This window comes from Lytechinus variegatus, chromosome 4 (genome assembly GCF_018143015.1).
Source record: "Lytechinus variegatus isolate NC3 chromosome 4, Lvar_3.0, whole genome shotgun sequence".
NCBI classification, from domain to species: Eukaryota; Metazoa; Echinodermata; class Echinoidea; order Temnopleuroida; family Toxopneustidae; genus Lytechinus; species Lytechinus variegatus.
This window is the reverse complement of record NC_054743.1, coordinates 31,751,154-31,763,254: the sequence shown is the minus strand read 5'-3', so window position 1 is coordinate 31,763,254 and position 12,101 is coordinate 31,751,154. Positions and strand designations below refer to the sequence as shown.

General features: G+C 37.5%; 1 pseudogene; it reads right to left on the bottom strand.

Moving 5' to 3' along the window:
- Positions 1 to 11,858, bottom strand: part of LOC121413848 — a 76,633-nt pseudogene extending 64,775 nt beyond the window's left edge.
- Positions 11,859 to 12,101: the final 243 nt, after the last annotated feature.

Sequence of the window (12,101 nt, the reverse complement as noted above, 5' to 3'; positions counted from 1 at the left end):
GTCACAGTCTGATGTGTGACGCCTCTCGCGGTAGCAGAATGTAGCAGCATGAATAGCTGTAACATCTGACCACCGACACAAGGGTCTGAAGGAGGCACGCCCATGGCAGCAGGGCTGGCCAACCTCTCCTTCGACCTCTTCTTCTTCTTCTCTCTCTGCGGGCTCCGCCGGCGTGGCCGGGGCAGAAGAAGGCATGAGAGGCACGGGTGATTTCTTACGATTTGCCGCCCCTGGCAGGGCGGCCGCCGACAATGAAACTTCACCCGAATCTGACGGGGTCAGATTGTGGTCACAGCCCGATGTGTGACGCCTCTCGCGGTAGCAGAATATAGCAGCATAACATGTATGACTGTAACATCTGGCCACCGATAAGAGGGTCAGAAGGAGGAATGCCCATGGCAACAGGGCTGGCCGACCTCTCCTTTGACCTCTTCTTCTTCTTCTTATTTTGCGGGCTCCGCCGGCGTGGCCGGAGCAGAAGAAGGCACAAGAGGCACGGGTGATCTCTTACGATTTGCCGCCCCTGGCAGGGCGGCCGCCAACAACGAAACTTCACCCGAATCTGACGGGGTCAGATTGTGGTCACGATCAGATTGTGGTTACAGTCTGTGTGACGCCTCTCGCGGTCAGGGGCTGGGCGATCTCTCCCGATGCTGTCAACGGAGGACGACTTATACGGCAGAGATCCTGACCTGTGCCGGGGGGAGAGAACCGCACTCTCCCTCCGGACTTCTGGTGACCCGGTAGCCGGTGGGTCGCATAGCCCTATGGGTGCTGCGGCGGCAGGACCTAGTTTAGGCTTGGAAGCCTTGGCTACCACTTTTTCCTTAGTCCGAGACCGTGGCACCACAGTCTCGGCCTTCCTTCTCTTAGCATCCGACCGCAAATTCGGAATGCTGATCGACGCACCCTCATACTCACCGCCGCTGGGCGCTCACCGCGGCGTCCCTCCTGCTCGCCTGGAGGCGGCCGACTTCTGTAACTTGCAAACGGGACAGTCCCCGTGGAGGGCACCAGGTCCTCTGGGGCTGTGTTAGTCCCATTCAAAGATACCTCTCTCTACCCTGGAAAAGGAAAAACAAGAATTTTTCTTTTTCTTTTTTTTTTACAAAGAACTCGCTTAGATTAAAAGTGGAGACCGGAGTGGTCTTTCCCTCCTCCTAAAAGGAGTTTGTTTGAGCAAACAGAACAAAACAAGAGGGGAGGGGTAGGGAGGAAGAAGAACCTAAGAATAGTTTAGGTATCTGCCTGTAAGAAAATAAAAAGGAGGCCGGAGACTTTGAAAAAGAACTCCTACAAGGTTCCCCTACTATATTCTCTTTTTTTTTTTTTTTTTTGTGCCCGAAGGAAAAATTCGAAACAAAAATTCAAAAATGAATGCAAGTTCAGAAGAGAACGAAGTTTCCACCTGCGAAGAAACACAAAAACAAGCATTTCAGAGCAGGGAGAAAAGGGATTGAGAGACAAATAATTCCAGATAAGAGAAATTTTACGATAATTTCCAAGAGGAAAAAAGTAACCTCCTGTGGAAAGGTAAAGAAATTCAGAACAGGAGGGAGGAACGTCTCTAGTAACGATTCCAAGAGGAAGAACGACACAGTAAATCCTCAAAGGGAATCGTAGAGCCCGCCTGTCGAAATAAAAAAATATATAAGACTAGGAGGGAAGAGGGAATTGAACGAAGAAAACAATTCCGGGACAGGTCAAAAATTTTCTAACAGGAAGGAGACCCCACCTGTAAAGAACAAAAAATTTTTTTTTTTTTTTTTTTTTTTTTTTTTTTTTTTTTTTTTTTTTTTTTTTTTTTTTTTTTTTTTTTTTTTTTTTTTTAGGGGGATTGAATAACCAAACAATCATCAGGTATAATTGCGTAAGCCGAATTAAACAATCCCCGAAGCGTCTGTGAATAAAATATTAATCAAGAATTTTATTCAGAACAGAAGGAAAAGGAATTGAGCATTAAGATCCGCCTGTGAATAAAATATCAATCAAGAATTTTATTCAGAACAGAAGGAAAAGGAATTGAGCATTAAGATCCACCTGTGAATAAAATATCAATCAAGAAATTTATTCAGAACAGAAGGAAAAAGGAATTGAGCATTAAGATCCGCCTGTGAATAAAATATCAATTAAGAAATTTATTCAGAACAGAAAGGAAAGAGAATTGAAGAAATAATCAATCAATAATCAATCGAAAATCTTAATAAATTAATTCCAGAAAGCAAGGAAGGAACAGAGTTGAAGATCCCAACCTGCAAAAAGAAATGACAATAACACCCTCGACAACAAAGTGTAGAGGCTGTCTAGAATTTAATTCAAAAACGGCACCAAAAGCCACCACGCTTTGAACGTGAAGAACAATAACCATGACAGGTGGTGAAGGCTTGCTGCCACGTAGGCAGGCCAAGCCCGGTGCCTCGCGAACGCGCTAGCGATGCGGCGCGACGAGAACTCAAACGTTAGAAAAACAATTTAAGTGTCACCAAAAACACGTCTAAAAGTCACGCCAAGTGTAAATCCTGAACACAATCTTACACACAAATGGAAAGATTGAAAATAAAAGGGAGAATGCACCACAGATAAGCGAAAATAATATACCAAAGCTCAAAAAGATTTGAGCTCTTAGGAGACTTATCTGAGCACGTCTTGACAGGTGGCTTGCCGAAAGCAAAAGAGGAAGATGGACGCTAATTGCGCGGTGATCATGGGTAGTAAGCCTGAACGGGAGAGGGCGCGCTCGCGCTTTTTAAATCCTTGGGAGTTCTATTCGGGTATGGCAGTCCAGAGGGCTGAACTAGCAAATCAAGTAGATGTATGGAGTTATTGAAGTAAATTTAACATTTTATACTGGTCTTCATTCTTCCAAAACTTTCATTTTCATAACTTTTTTTTACCTTGGGGCAGGAAAGCGAACGGTCGCAATGAAAGACTGGCATGATGACAGCTTTAGTCTACAAAGACCAACATCTTTCGGCAGTAGAGCACAAAGATGTGTCTGAAATACAAGACTATAAAACTGAAAAAAAAAACATACAGCACAGACCAGGATGCTCCAATAAAACCTGCTTGAAACAGATTGGACAAAAATAACTAGATCCTTTTTTAAGTTTCATAGAATTATGCTTGCATGTGAAATAAGAGTCTGAATCTGCAGACTATGAGTTCCTCGTGTTTTTGATTGAATACATTATTAGTAATGTTTCCAGCGGAAGTACATCTTCATGACTGCATAAGTCTGAACCCCCGCTCCACCTTCAGATAATTCTTTGACATGTCTTGCCAGGAAAGCGAACCTTCAAGGAAATTCTATCCTGGTGTACAGTTAGTTCAAATGATGGGAGAAAAATTCAAGGAATGGGTCAAATAAGTTTAAGAAAGCTAAAGAAAATAATAACATGATGTCTATTTCTATTTTGTTTTTTGTTTTTAGGGGCAACCCAATGTGTTGAATCTTTCTATTAACACTGTATGTTCTTCCCGCTTCCTGCATTTTTTCCCATTGTGGTAGAATCAAGGTGTTGTGAATCGGACTCTCAACATCTGTGGGTCCCAAGGTCAAATCCCAATCCACAGATATTCTTATAGCAAAATGTTCATCTAGAATGTGCTGCTCTTCACCCAGGTGAGGTAAATGGTCACCAGGGAGGGGGAGGGGGTGGAATCATGAAAGGACTTATCAGATGTTTTATCCCATAATATTCCCAACATAGTCTGTTTTATCTAGCAGTAACCATAGTACCAGTCAGATACTTGGATCTCTTAGCTAAATTGTCAGAACTGACAACTTGTTGGATGACAAATATAGATGCAGCATCCCCTTGGTAGAAATTCAGGTTACACTTCGTAATTCCGAAGGTTCTTTATTCCGAAGGTTTGTAATTCCAAAACACGTAAATTACCTATACCTCAATGTTCGTTAATCCAAAAACGTAAAAGGGTTTGTTAATCCGAACATTTGTGGTGTTATTCCGAAGGTTCATTATTCCAAAGGTTCGATAATCCGAAAACGAAATAAGGTTTGTTGTTCCGAAGGTTCGTTAATCCGAAAACGAAATAAGGTTCATTGTTCAGAAGGTTTAGTAGTCCGAAAATGAAATAAGGTTTGTTAATCATTTCGTTTACAGACTTACCAACCTTCGGAATTACGAACCTCATTTCGTTTTCGGACTAACGAACCTTCGGAATTACGAACCTTCGGAAATACGAACCTTCGGAATAACAAAGTTTCGGAATTACGAATGTATGGGGAAATTCATCCCTTGATATAATACAGAAGCTTTCAAGGACTTTATAATCCAGATGAGTGTAGACGATTAACTTATGATTAATATGCAAGTTGTGGGTTTTTTCTCTCGTTTCAAATACCAAGGGCATCTTGGAAGTTCACTTCTACCTTTAAGCAGTGCACTTTATGATTCATACAAGGTTAGGGTTTCTTCAATTTGTCAGGGGAAGTGTCCTTAACCACATACCTCAACCTAACAAGACAGCTTAGGGGTGGGACCAAGGAGTTACCAATTTCATTACATTGGACCTCTTCTTGAGGAGGAGGAGCGGAGGGGGGGGTAGTAGATTTGACAGAGACCAACAAAAAAAATAACATTAGTGGAGAATGGTACTCATTACTAGGATTTTAATGACAAAAATGCACTTTTTCAAAAATATTGGCGATGAAATGTACAAAATATTTATAATAAGCCAATGCACACATTTTGATTCATTTATTTTTCTTCTACATAACATAAATATAACAAATACATTTTGACAATAAAGCATACCTATATACAATAAAACATAAAATCAGTTGCAGAAGATGGATTGCTAATATTGTAAACAAAAATGCTTGAAAATAGTTTGACTATCCGAAACATATATCGTCGGCCTTATGCCAAAAGGGCCTTAACCCGATTTTAGGGGTTCTGAATATTTTATAATAAATTTAACACATTTCATGTAAAACTTAATAACTTAACACGTTTATCGAAATTGGCTTCAAAGGCAAAAAAACGACCACAAACTTTTGATTATTAGAGAGGCCAAAACCTTTATAAACGCCATTATCTCGGAATGGCCAAAAGCAGTTAAGGCCCTTTTGGCATAAGGCCGACGATATGCAAATATGTATCCCCTGTTTTGCAACGCCTCCCTCTTCAAGTCCTACTCACATATATACAGCATTTTTTTCTTGAAAAAAGATCATATATTAGAGGGCCAGTCTGTAATATATCTTACTGCAATCATACCATCCCTCCCCCTCACCTTCCCCTTCCCTTCCTCTCCATTATTTCTTCAGTATGCTACCCGGTTTTGCCAGATTTACAAGGTTTGTCAAAGATCGTGTTGCATATCTCACCGAGATGTGAACAGGGCAACGGTTCAATAGGAGTGCACAGTGAGGGTTGTTCCAGTCTCATCCGGTGGAAGCATAGCAATGTCTAGGATGAGTTCTTTTCTCTCCTCCCACTCCTCCCTTTCTCCTTTCATTTTCTCTTCAAGATTCCCCACTCATGAAACAAGTTTCATGTCTATTTTAATCCTGAGCTTCACTGAACTTTCGCTCCAAGAAAGGGGTCTGATTATTCAGCCTACAGTCTCTGACTGGACCTTGGTAGTGAAGGTCTCTCTCTCTCAATTGGAAATTGGAAAAAGTTGTATTTGCACTAGGCTTATCACAAGACCAACTATGGTGTAAAAAGTTTGAATCAGGGTCTGTGCCTACAGACTAGCCCTTCTGCAGACCAGTGGCAAAGTAGGCAAAAAATACTGAGGGGACTCAATTATGGTGGATGTGCGGAATTTTCTAATAAGTAATAAGCAAATGAAAATTTGGCCTTTCCAAAATGAAAATGAAATTTTGTAAAACATTCAAAAAAGTAATTACATATTTCTCCCATTTTTGTTCCCTTTCCTACTTTTTCTACCATATTTTCTTAGTCCTTGAACATTCCTGGGGACCAGAGCCAGCCCAAGCCACCCCCCCCCCCTTACTGTATGACAATGGTTCGGGTGAACATTTAAGTTCTTTAATGAAAAAAAAACCAAGTGGACTCTTCAAGACTTGGTTAGAAACAGCATGCCCTCATCATTCATTCTTGATAAGCTTTAGAAACCAAAGTCTCATCCTCTTACAACTTATATTCTATATAAATATTTGTAATTTTCAAAACAAATATTAAAATGGTCAACATAAAAATCCCCATCCTTAAAAAAACTATGTAAAACAGATCTTCACTAATTGCACGAACTATCTATTTCGGAGTACACACATGACAACTTTTTCTTCTTTTTGTTTTACTTAATATCCATTGTCTCAAACTTTCGCATATCAAAATTAAATTTAGATCAACAATGCAACAGCCACCATGCATCTTGAATAGCAAGAGATTGGGTTCCACACTTCTCAATCTGTTCACAATCATTTACCCAGAATGCAATGTTTTGATCATGTGACCTTACATTTTCCCATTAGAGTTGTTACTCTCTACAATATTCACCCCACAAATATCTTGACAAAGAACATAGGGATAACAATTTGTTTTCGAAGATATTTTCCTCATGAGAATCAAATTGTCATTTCAATTAAAATCATACTTCTTTACATACTTTAATTTTTATTATCAAAACTTATATATATCAAGACTCAATTAAGCTCAATAACACTTGTCATCAAAGGGCCATCGACTGTTTGATGTTTAGTCGTTTTGTTTTGCTTAAAATATGACTGTTATATGCTTTGATGATATTGGTTTGCATCAGAGTATAAATGTTATTCAAATTCACTAGCAAAAACAAGAAACATTTGGCTATGTGTTGACCATCCTAATGACTTTAAGGTCATCTAGCAATAGAAGCATCCAAGAAACACAAATGGACATGCAAGTTTACTTTACATGACATATGTCATGCCAACTGTTTTTTGACTGATTTGATTTTGAATTCATGAATTCAATTTTCAGATCAGAATGAAGATACAGCTGTAACATTTTTTCGTAAAAAGACTTTTGAATGATTTTCCCCTTCTAATATGACAATCTGAATGCATCATTTGAGAAATATACATCTATTTATGTACATTCTTTAATTTCCTAAATACCAATCATGAATATTTTAATATGCAACTAACAACATTACTGGTGTCAGGATAGTAAAGGGTTAAAAAAAAGAACAACATTAATCATTCAAATCCAGAGCTTTGATTGACAGCCATTTGAAAAGTAATCATTAATGTTCCATACAGAGGTCTTCAAACTGAGACCTCCTGTCAGAGCAGTATTTCTGATTCAATTTACAAAGAATCAATCTCATCTTAATTACATAACATTGAATAACCTCTGTGATGGGAATATGTTTGATGAAAAATTTTCACTCTAATTTTCTAATTTTAAACAATCTAAAATAAAGCAGAGCGCTATGAATAATGACCAGTGGAAAATTGGCTTCAATTCGAATACTACAGATTATTTTTAAATCTCATATTATTCAAATTCAAGTCTTTTAGCTTTAACTGCAAATCCCTGAGGTTTACACATCTATGAGGTTTAAATCTGAATCGTATGTTCTGCCAGTGATAATTTACAGCCCGTTCTGGATTTATTTTTAAAATCCTTGAATATTTAGCGTTCAACACACAGGTGCCCAATGCGCATATTAGAGTTCAATTAATGCACAAAAACCACATCCACAGCTTTGATTGACAGCCATTTGACAAATAATCATTAATGTCCTGTACAGGACTTAAAACTTAGAACTTCTGTCAGAGCATTATTTCTGATTTAATTCATAAAAAAATCCTGTCTCCATTACATAACATTGAATAACCTCTGTCTACCAATGGGATCATGTGACCATATCGTTTCTCTCTTGGAGATCCCCGTTAGCAGGAAAAAACTTGATCCTATTCATAATCTTTTAATTTTGCCAGGGCTGGAGTGTAATGCAAAATAAATACGTGAAGAGATTGAATTTCCTCTAAAATTTCTGATTACTTGCAATTTTCCAATTATCAAGTGATTATCCCTTTGCTGCTCTAATATTTTGAAGCAAACACAGTGATAATCCTGTAATCAAATTAATTTCCTAAGTAAATATGTGCCAAATGCTGTAACCAATCACAAAAGATAATCCTTTCTAAAATGTGTTATCTTGTTCAATGAATATAGAGTGTAGATTGAATTTTAATAAACAATCATTTATTTTCTTTGCTTGATCATTTTATTTCTACTATTGTCATTTGACTACAAGAGAATGCAGACATGTATATGTATGTATGTTCACATTTTGGATGAAGAGTGACCTACAGATTATATACAATATAGATTATTATTTGATTTTAATAATGTTGTTGAAAGTGCAAGATCGATCATGATGCATGACTGTGTGCCTTCGGATTAAAATGCATTGGGGTAGAATTCAAGAAAGGATAAAGCATAATAATCTCTAAATTTATCTCCATCTATCAGAATAATTTTGTCAACTTTTGACAAAGTGATCATATGCCGGAGTCTTCAGCAAAAACTGCCCATCTGAAATTTCTTAAAATGTGTCTCCTTATGTCTTTAAAATGCCATTGCAACATTTCATTTCTCAGTAAGAAGTGATTAGCAGCCTGGTTAATTACCTAAATGTCATTCTTAATCGGGCTGGGTGTCTCTCATTAATGTTTTAAATTATCCCCCTGATATTCATCTCATTAATAAATTGATGCAATCAACTTCTGACAAACAATTTAATTATCTGACTTCCTCCTTTCTCCAAAGAACTTTATTTAAGTAATTACATTTATCCAAGCTCATTCTCAGAATCATACGGTCAGAGCAATGCAATTGTGTGTTAAAAAAAACAGTGAAAGCATATACTCTTAATTCCTGGACCATGAATTTCAGGACAAATATAAAACCATAAACCAATCAAATTGAATCCCCAGTGATAATTTCAGATGTGTACTAATCTGCAATATTCTAAAACTGATTTGCATAAAAAATATTCCAAGCAGCACTCATGAGTGCATTGCAGAAGGGCGTTTCTGTACCAATGCAGTGCAAAAAATGTTGGGCTATGGGCATTTTTGTAAAGACACAACGATTTTCATAAAGTTGTCCTATGACAAGCCCATTTTAATTGAATTCACAATCATAATGATGATCCCCCACTCCACTCAGTAGAGGGGGGGGGGGGAACTAATGTGATTTCTTGCCAAGAATCTGTATGTGTAGTCCCATGCACAAAATATCATGACCAGGGGCCTACACAAACCTAAGTGATTAATTGTACATTGTAGTCAATGCAATCAATCGTAAAATAAATGTTCAAGGGTGATTGCTAAGCTTTGTGCTAACGGCCTAGAACCAACTTTATCTTTAAGGGGGTTTAACACTAGGCTGGGGCAGATCCAGGATTTTCCAGGGGGGGGGGCACATGTTCCCAAGGAAAAAGTGACAAGCAAAAAAAAAGATTTTCAGTCAAAATTGAAGATCATTTTGTCCCATATCAAATTTGACAAGCAAAAAAAATTTTAAAAATGAAAAATTTTGTGTGTGGATGACAAATTCCCATTATAAATATTTCTTATGACTCTCAAAAGGGGGGGGGGACACTTGTGTATAAACGGCATATTACATTAAAAATATTGACTGTGACTCTCAAAATGAGGGCACGGGCCATATGTGCCCCCCCCCCCCCCCCCCGGATCTGCCACCGACACTAGGTACCTGTTTCATAAAGACTTACAACTGTAACTTTTGCCACTATGGCAACTGCCATGGTAACCTGGCTCAGCAGCCAATCACAAGCAAGGTTTGTATGGTAGTTTACAATAATGGCAGTGTGACCGTAGTTTTAACTATTTATGTAACAGGGCTCCTGAGCAATAAATGGCCAGCGCATACAAACATATGTATAGCAAGCTGGATATTGTTTCATCCTGTTTCTTGATATTGAGAATTCATTTTTGTGGTAACAAATCGCATTTATTGATATTAAATAATTGAATTCTTTAATAACAAAAATGTAATTACATGATTAAATAAATAAATGGTATGGCTATATAGCCATACATCATATTAGACTGGTGGCTCAATCATAGTGACCCCATCTTTAATTTTGAAATGACTAAAACAATGAACTTGTCTTGAGAAGGGATAAGACAGGAAATGAATAAGATTGAGTAGACAGCGTGAGTTAGAATAGACAAAATAATGATAGAGATACTAAAACAAGAACAGGAGAGGTGACCAATAGACCAGTGATTGAACAGGTTGATTCATTGTATTAATCATACAGGAGTGATCTTATTTTTTAATGATGAATATTGATGAGCGGTAGGCACAGGGATAAGTAGAATTGAACTTGGCAAGTTACATTACAAAGAGTTTTATTGTATAATGATGTTTGACCCATTAGAAAAAATAATATTTTTTTATGTAAGGTTTTCTTGAAACAAAACAAATTTAAATACTTACAAATGACTGAGATGATCAATGAAAAAAATAATTGCAGTGGAAGTAAACCAAAGGCTATCTTGCATTAACTTTTAGACCATTAAAAAACCTTTATCAAGGTTTTCTTCAAATGTCAAGATATCATACTTTCAATTGATGTAATCTTAACTGTCACTAGTCAATGTTTTTCTCATTAAAAAATGGGCTTCCATTTTTATACATCCCTTGGTTTTCTCACGACACGTGTAACTTTAAATCTTGCTATATTGTGAGGGGTACTGTAAGTTTTCAAGTTTTTAATGAAGTTGTTTTTCAACAAATAAAGAACTTGAAAATGCAAAATTAAAGTTAAATTCTTGTAATTAAGGAAAATTGTACATCTCAATAGAACTCAAATATCAGTGCAGTACCAAACTGAAAATTAACACTTTAAAATGCAAAACAGAATATTAGAAAATCTATTTCAAAAGCAAAAGGTCTTTGGACAAATGATAGACCTACACACTTTTCTACTTTGGAAGAGGGGGATGAGACAAAAAGGGAAAATATAGATGAATAATACAAGATAAATGAAAATTGTCTTACCTTGTTGAGGAGCCCTCTGAACTCGCGAACGACGATCCGCTTCTTGAAAGCTGATTGGTGGAGCCATCCTGTGAACGAAAACGACGTTGAAGAAATGAGGGAATGTTGTTACGATTGGGGCGCGGTAAATATCTTTTTATCCTGACGTTACTCATGATTCTTCAATATTTGAATTCAATACGCAAATTTCAGTTCATATTCCGAGTATGAATTCATTCTAGTTGTACCATATTCCATACAGATTCGCAGCTCTGCAAAGATGTATCACAGACAGGTATTTGTTATGACAAGCACAGATCAATCGCAGAAACATCTAAAAATGACTGATTCATTTTGAGATATTCCTAGCCAAGAGAGGGGCAATCCATTCCACTTTAAATCGCTCTCACTTTCGCACCAGCTCCTAGTCTCAAACCAGACCCTTGATTAAACCAGAACGCATTGAAAGCCACCGGATATATCACATGGGAAAAATATAGTTCCATCAATAAGTGCCCTCAGATGATCTCAAAACTAGCCATCACTTTTCAAGATACTTGATGCAAGGGTATGTTCCTTTCATTTTCGCTTAAAAAGCAGTTTATCAGACAGTAGCATTGATCACATTCGTCATCGATCAACAAGTTGTACATTTCGATGACAGCATCCGCAGAGTAGATTTCGACTCGGATATTGTCTACTGAAGTACATTTTGGCACAAAATCAAGAATTTGGGGAATTACTATTCTCCTCTGCTAATTAAAAAGGGGAACAACCAGATAGCAAAAATTTCTTTCTTTCTTTCTTTACTTCTGTAATTTGAAAGATCCATCAATCTGTTGACTATGGTTCTCAAAATATTCAGTACTCCATTGATAAAGTCCAAGTGATCTCTAGTTAAATGGTATCATCACCTAAAATATTTCTTCCAAGGCAAAGAGTTCTGTAAGTCTTCAAATCCAGAAGTCACAAACTTGTATCTAGAGTAAATCGAACTGCAGTTTTAGGTATTCCTTTAGTAATGAAATAATGTAGTACACTGTACGTAGTTGAAACGGTCAGATTGATTTGTTCCCAGAGGAATGGACAGTGGGTCCCCAA